Source organism: Stylophora pistillata, chromosome 4 (assembly GCF_964205215.1).
Source record: "Stylophora pistillata chromosome 4, jaStyPist1.2, whole genome shotgun sequence".
Classification (NCBI taxonomy): domain Eukaryota; kingdom Metazoa; phylum Cnidaria; class Anthozoa; order Scleractinia; family Pocilloporidae; genus Stylophora; species Stylophora pistillata.
Window position 1 is genome coordinate 13,743,230 of NC_142522.1, and position 7,500 is coordinate 13,750,729.

Genomic DNA, 7,500 nt, shown 5'->3' on the forward strand with positions numbered 1-7,500 from the left:
TAAAGAAAGAATTCACCAAGATAGCTGCACTCCGTCGCCTTATGCCTCCCAGTACCCTGCTAGTTCCCTACAAGAGTTTTGTTTTATCACCCTTATTGTAATCCCCTACTTATCGGCATTGGTAAAACTCTAACTAAGAAACTAGAAGATGCAAACTACTACAGTCTTCGAAGATCAATGAACTTGGGAAAAAGCACCAACTACGAATCAGTCCTCAGAACAGCAAATTTGAACACTCCAGAATTGAACATAGACGCATAGAACAGTCACTAATAGTTTTTATAAATACTACAAGGAGAACGGCCCAAGTTATCTTATCAACCTATTTAAACTACGAGTCACCCCTTACAATCTTAGAAGTAGTGGACTTAACGTAGTCCAAACTTCATACAACCGCATATTTCTTTGTAACTCATTCACTTGTCATTTCTCGGATCTGGAACCAACTGCCACCAACTGTTAAAACCGCTCCGAACTTAGCTTGTTTTCGAAGGCACTTAATTAAAGAACCTTACATTTACCAGCTGCCAATGCAAAAACTGCAAATAACATCAACTTTGGTCAATTTTGTCTTGTCGACACTCGGCCGATACCTTGTCGATGCTGTACCGATAGTCTGCCGATACCTTAACGATACTCGGTCGACACTCGGCCGACCAAATGTCGGTAGAGTCTCGTTTGATATGCCGGTCGTTAATATCTTACGGTATCTTACTTTCGAGTTTTGTCAAGTTTCATAGTCAGGGAAATTATCGGCTTGCTAGAACGGATTGCTGTTATTATTATTATTATTATTGTCATCATCATCATTATTATAATTATTGGGCAGTATTGAGTACAGAATTTCAGACTATAGTAGGCAGCCTCTGCGTTTTGGCGTCGCCGGGAAAAGTTTTCAAGAAAAAGACAAAACGAGTATAACACTATGATATTTATTATAGATATCTATCAACTAAAAATCCCCTTGTGGATATTTTTCTGTATTCTCAACACTTGTCGGCTTGATATTGTCTCGATATTGTAAGGTGAAATTCTGTCTTGGTCACTCATGTCAGTGAAAGGGTTGAAAAAAACTATGGTTTTTCCGGACTGCACGTTCGACTAATAAGAAATGATTAAGTCATTACTACCGGTATAGGTAATTCGAGCGATTTTAGTGGACAGCATATAAATGGTAAGAGCCGAGGAAGACTAGAATTTCCGGTTCACCCACAGGACTTTTTCGAACTCGGCTCAAAAGAAAATAATACCATGAACTCTCCAGTCCGAATTTTCTATTCAAACTCTTATGATATATATATATTGTGGAAAGATCATTTTACTTACCAACATCAACATATGACGAAGAAGAATGTTTCTGTTGTATCTGTTTGAGATTATTTAATCCAGCAAAGTCGACTTCTACTCTAAAGGACAATATAATGAGAAAACGCCTTATTTTAAGGTGGATTGCAACAGTTTCCAGCTTTTTTTTCTGTACTTCTTCTTTGATTTGATGGATCAAAACAATCACCCCTTTTCAGAAGATGCTACAAGATAATTCGATAATGGAAGCATCATCAGACTCGTTTAGGATTTATCATCATCTAAATCTAAAATTAAGGGTGTTTTGAAAATGTTAAATTGTTACTATGGAAACCTTTTGAAGTCAAGGAAGTGACAATTACTCGTCTACCAATAATTAGGCATTTGCTTGATTTTACTATTTTAACATCAACTGAAAAAGAGTGCTGGTACTTGCCCCTTAAAAAAGTGCTAACAAATTATCAAAACCATTCTGAGCCACGCTACAGGCTCTCGGGAAATTCAAATTCAACACAGTCCTATGCGTAATTATTTATCGGCGTAGAAACCGTCTACTGGAAAGAAAGTCAGAAGCTTCCTTTCTTACTTGCACCTTTTTGATATCACAAGGTATTCGGCTAAGGCAGCCCGACAGCGTTGCTCAATACATCTCACGGATGTCCTTCCTTGAATAACTCTTACCATTGCAATGACAACTCACAGCTGAACCCAGTTGAGTCGCTGAGGGTGTTCCTGGCCACACCGTAGATCTTGATGGCCTGGGCTTGTGAACACTTTCTCTCGTTCATCTTTCGTTGTCTGTGAGGACTAGCCAGATCTTCTCTCCATAGTAAAAAAGTGAGAACACATTTTCGCCGGGAAATCAAGGTTCACAACGATAAACAAACGGCGTGTTTACAGACTTTAGAAATCAATATAAGCGTATATGTCAATATCAATAGAGAAAATGAAAAAGAAAACGAAAATTGTAAACAAAATGCGGTAATAAAAAGAAAAAACAATAAGAATAAATTCATCCATTTTCGTTTAAAGTGCGAAAAAAACATTTTATTTAATCTTAATCATCTCATTAACATCGCTCTGTTATAAAATACTATATAATAAGTTATTAAGTAATGTTTTTTTTTTTGGCAACCCTTAACGTGATTACACTACGATATGTAAGTTAAACGTCAGTATTATAAAGTTGTGTACAACAAAGTTAGGATTACGTCAACACCTAAAACAGAAAGCAATACAAAACCTTCCCAGAGGCCATTTCATCTTACTCCGAGACAAAATATCAAACTGCTCTAAAAAATGAACAATTGAAATTGCATTCTTGTAGCCGTTGTAATGCTTTTCCCGTTTACATGCGACCCAGCCGTAATTTTTGTCAGTAAATACACTGTTCTATTGGTTTATTTCTCATGTGAGTTCTTTTTGCACTTTCTGCTCTTGATTTCACTGCTTGACTAGCCCTTGGTCCCCAGCGCGGGCAGCTTTGAACCCAACTGGAAGTGAAAATTCTTGCTGTTGAACGGCAAAAACACAGAGAAGGAAAAGAGAATTTGGATTTGTTTTTTCATGCGTTTGAATAACTATCACAGATAGGTATGATGCACGATCCTCGCAGTAGAGAGCGCTATTTATGCAATAGCGAAAATCAGACCTAAAAAGAAAAAAATAACGCCTGTACGGGATTCGAACCACTGACCTCTGCGATACTAGTGCAGCGCTCTACCAATTGAGCTAACAAGCCAACTGGGAGCAGGCCGTTAAGTTGATTCGTAATAAACCCGTGATGATAAATCAGATACAATAAATATGTGAAGTTCATATATTTTGAACTGCGGTATTAGATACGTATGATGCACGATCCTCGCAGTAGAGAGCGCTATTCATGCAATAGCGAAAATCAGACCTGAAAAAAACAAATCTGATTTATCAGCACGGGTTTATTACGAATTAACTTAAAGGCCTGCTCCCAGTTGGCTTGTTAGCTCAATTGGTAGAGCGCTGCACTAGTATCGCAGAGGTCAGTGGTTCGAATCCCGTACAGGCCTGATTTTTTTTTGAGGTCTGATTTTCGCTATTGCATAAATAGCGCTCTCTACTGCGAGGATCGTGCATCATACGTATCTAATACCGCAGTTCAAAATATATGAACTTCATATATTCATTGTATCACAGATAGATTCGATTGAAAAAAAAATTCTGTCATATACTTTAATAGTGGTAAGTACGTATATAAGAACGATCCTTCGCAGTAAAGCACTATTTGAGCAATAGTGGAAATCAGACCTGAAAAAAATTTCAGGCCTGTACGGGATTCGAACCACTGACCTCTGCGATACTAGTGCAGCGCTCTACCAATTGAGCTAACAAGCCAACTGGGAGCAGGCCATCAAATTAATTCGATATAAACCCGTAGATGATAAATCGAACAACAACAAACATATGAAACATATGAGTGAACTGCGGTTATGAGACGTATATAAGAACGATCCTTCGCAGTAAAGCACTATTTGAGCAATAGTGGAAATCAGACCTGAAAAAAAAAAAAATTTCCACTATTTCCACTATTTCTGATTTCCACTATTGCTCAAATAGTGCTTTACTGCGAAGGATCGTTCTTATATACGTCTCATAACCGCAGTTCACTCATATGTTTCATATGTTTGTTGTTGTTCGATTTATCATCTACGGGTTTATATCGAATTAATTTGATGGCCTGCTCCCAGTTGGCTTGTTAGCTCAATTGGTAGAGCGCTGCACTAGTATCGCAGAGGTCAGTGGTTCGAATCCCGTACAGGCCTGAAATTTTTTTCAGGTCTGACTTCCACTATTGCTCAAATAGTGCTTTACTGCGAAGGATCGTTCTTATATACGTCTCATAACCGCAGTTCACTCATATGTTTCATATGTTTGTTGTTGTTCGATTTATCATCTACGGGTTTATATCGAATTAATTTGATGGCCTGCTCCCAGTTGGCTTGTTAGCTCAATTGGTAGAGCGCTGCACTAGTATCGCAGAGGTCAGTGGTTCGAATCCCGTACAGGCCTGAAATTTTTTTTTTTCAGGTCTGATTTCCACTATTGCTCAAATAGTGCTTTACTGCGAAGGATCGTTCTTATATACGTCTCATAACCGCAGTTCACTCATATGTTTCATATGTTTGTTGTTGTTCGATTTATCATCTACGGGTTTATATCGAATTGATTTGATGGCCTGCTCCCAGTTGGCTTGTTAGCTCAATTGGTAGAGCGCTGCACTAGTATCGCAGAGGTCAGTGGTTCGAATCCCGTACAGGCCTGAAATTTTTTTTTTTCAGGTCTGATTTCCACTATTGCTCAAATAGTGCTTTACTGCGAAGGATCGTTCTTATATACGTCTCATAACCGCAGTTTACTCATATGTTTCATATGTTTGTTGTTGTTCGATTTATTATCTACGGGTTTATATCGAATTAATTTGATGGCCTGCTCCCAGTTGGCTTGTTAGCTCAATTGGTAGAGCGCTGCACTAGTATCGCAGAGGTCAGTGGTTCGAATCCCGTACAGGCCTGAAATTTTTTTCAGGTCTGATTTTTACTATTGCTCAAATAGTGCTTTACTGCGAAGGATCGTTCTTATATACGTTTCATAACCGCAGTTCACTCATATGTTTCATATGTTTGTTGTTGTTCGATTTATCATCTACGGGTTTATATCGAATTAATTTGATGGCCTGCTCCCAGTTGGCTTGTTAGCTCAATTGGTAGAGCGCTGCACTAGTATCGCAGAGGTCAGTGGTTCGAATCCCGTACAGGCCTGAAATTTTTTTCAGGTCTGATTTCCACTATTGCTCAAATAGTGCTTTACTGCGAAGGATCGTTCTTATATACGTCTCATAACCGCAGTTTACTCATATGTTTCATATGTTTGTTGTTAGTGGTAAGTACGTTGGCGAATCATTTAAAGCTACTAGCTACTACCTGTTTTACATGAAAGATAGCTCGCCAATAGTTCACCGATAGTCGACAGTACCTCACCGATAGTCGACCGATCGTCGACCGATAGCTCGCCAATAGTTCACCGACAGCTTACCGAAAGATCATCGACACTATCGGCCGATATGTCGGCCGAGTAATGGCCAAGTGCCGGGCGCGTGTCGATCCAGTATCGGCTGACATATCGACCGATACTCGATCGCCACTCGGCCGACACTCGGCCGTGTGTGCGGATATTTGGATAACCAATCAGAATATCAAAGACTAGCAAAAACTAACGATAAAAACCGACGTTTCGGTGTCATCATGACGCCATTGTCAAGGAGAAATAAAAATGAAGTTTGTGGCAAGGTGTAACCTTAAATTAGCATAAATATGTTACGAGCTAATTAAACAAATACTTTTGCGCGAATTGAATCGCTTTGCACGTTCAGAGTGGGTTTTAAGTCTCTGATGAAAAGCATTTCGTTCACCAAACAATCGAACTTGTTACTACACTTTTTTAGAATGCTAAAACGTTTCAGTAGGTCTTTCGGGACTTCGCTGTGCCGTTCGTGGTAGTGTTTATATATTGAAGATGCCTTTCGTTTATGTCCATCCACGCGTGTGTGTAAGTGTCCGCGTGTATGAACGTGCAAAGCGATTCAATTCGCGCAAAAGTATTTGTTTAATTGGCTCGTAACATATTTATGCTAATTTAATGTTACACCTTGCCACAAACTTCATTTTTATTTCTCCTTGACAATGGCGTCATGATGACACCGAAACGTCGGTTTTTATCGTTAGTTTTTGCTAGTCTTCGCATTTCTAAATCTTTATTGATAAGAATCAGAATATCGGCGTGTCAATATAAACAACTAAAATAAACCTTTACATTTGTGAAGAAAATAATCAAAAACCTCTGAACCCAGAAGGTTTAGTTTAAAGTTGTAATCTTACCTTACTAGCATGCAATCAGATAAGACATTGTGTTCACAAGAAGTACTGTAACCGTGATATCAAACGAAATCTGTCTTGCAACTTGTGCAGGATACCCTTTTCTATAGAAAAAAAAAAAGGATTTTACAGATTTCCATGAAACAATACAAACTTTATCAATTGATATTCAATGTCATATTAAAAACTAGCTGCAATGTAGTTTGAAGCTGAGTCAATTTTTTTATCTTTCACAGAAAGGAAATGTAATGAGTGAGGCTTGGTAAACCATTAGTTTCATTAAAGACATCCAATATTCTTAGACTGAGTATACAGGGTTAATAGCATTATTTAACCCATACGGTATGATATTTTGCCAAAACTGAGCTCGATGTAGGAAAATCCGAGCAAATATGGACAATTTGACTTTCCAGAATAATTCTTTAATCAAAATTTTCACCCAAGCGCCAGAAAAATGAATAACATCGTGACAATTCCTATTAACCTGGTGAGACAACGCCCGCCCCTTTTATAACTGGAGATCTGGGCTTGAACAAAATCTACCACTGTAACCTAACCAAAGTAAATTGCCCGCTCTGATTGGTCGATTCACTGTCCATCATCTGGCCAAGGGCGTACGCTGCTGACGTAAGCAAATGCAAAGACTAGTTTTCCGCGCGCGCTTGTTTTTTCTGATCACGTAAGATTTTTTAAATAAAAGAGAACTCTATCGCCTTGCGCGACTGTTACGCCTCTTTCGCGCATAGCACGTACCTTCCGTGTGCATCCATAACTCATTAGTGTACGCTGTGGTATTTACCATTTGTTATTTTTCATTTTACAATAGAGGAAATTTTATTTTCAAAATCAAACGAACCTACCCTAAGGCCTAGACCCTGAGTGGGTGGGAAAGGCAATAGAGGCGAATTGCCCCCAAAACCAATTTATCACTAAGAATTCATAGCCATCTTTGTAAAGCCATTTACGGATCTAACTCAAAAGTTTCTCGCTCTGCAAAACACTCCGGGTGGGAGGTGTTACCTTCACATACCTCAGAAAGTTTATGTACGGGTTACATCAAATATAGTCTAAATTTATGGCTGAGTCACATCATGATATTTTTATAAATATGAATTTTTATGAGAGGACCTCAACCTATTGTTGACTAGTCCTAAAAAAACATTGAACTGTACTGTGTAGGATTTCGGTCGTCCAAATACTGTTTGCACCCTTTGAAAAGCATACCTGTCGTTTGACTCCATTGTCCCTCTGGATTCGCCCAAAAAAAAAAACACGGTTACAACCTTTG

General features: G+C 38.6%; 1 protein-coding gene and 1 pseudogene across 9 annotated transcripts in view; one reads left to right on the forward strand and one right to left on the reverse strand.

Moving 5' to 3' along the window:
• Positions 1-1,728, reverse strand: part of LOC148732540 (uncharacterized) — a 6,176-nt pseudogene extending 4,448 nt beyond the window's left edge. The window contains exon 1 of the transcript XR_016000868.1: positions 1,327-1,728. The product of XR_016000868.1 is annotated as an uncharacterized LOC148732540 (transcript). The remainder of the gene's footprint in view (positions 1-1,326) is intronic.
• LOC111329684 (uncharacterized) overlaps positions 1-7,500 on the forward strand; it is an 82,177-nt gene that overhangs the window by 53,050 nt on the left and 21,627 nt on the right. The gene's annotated exons all lie outside the window — the stretch shown is intronic.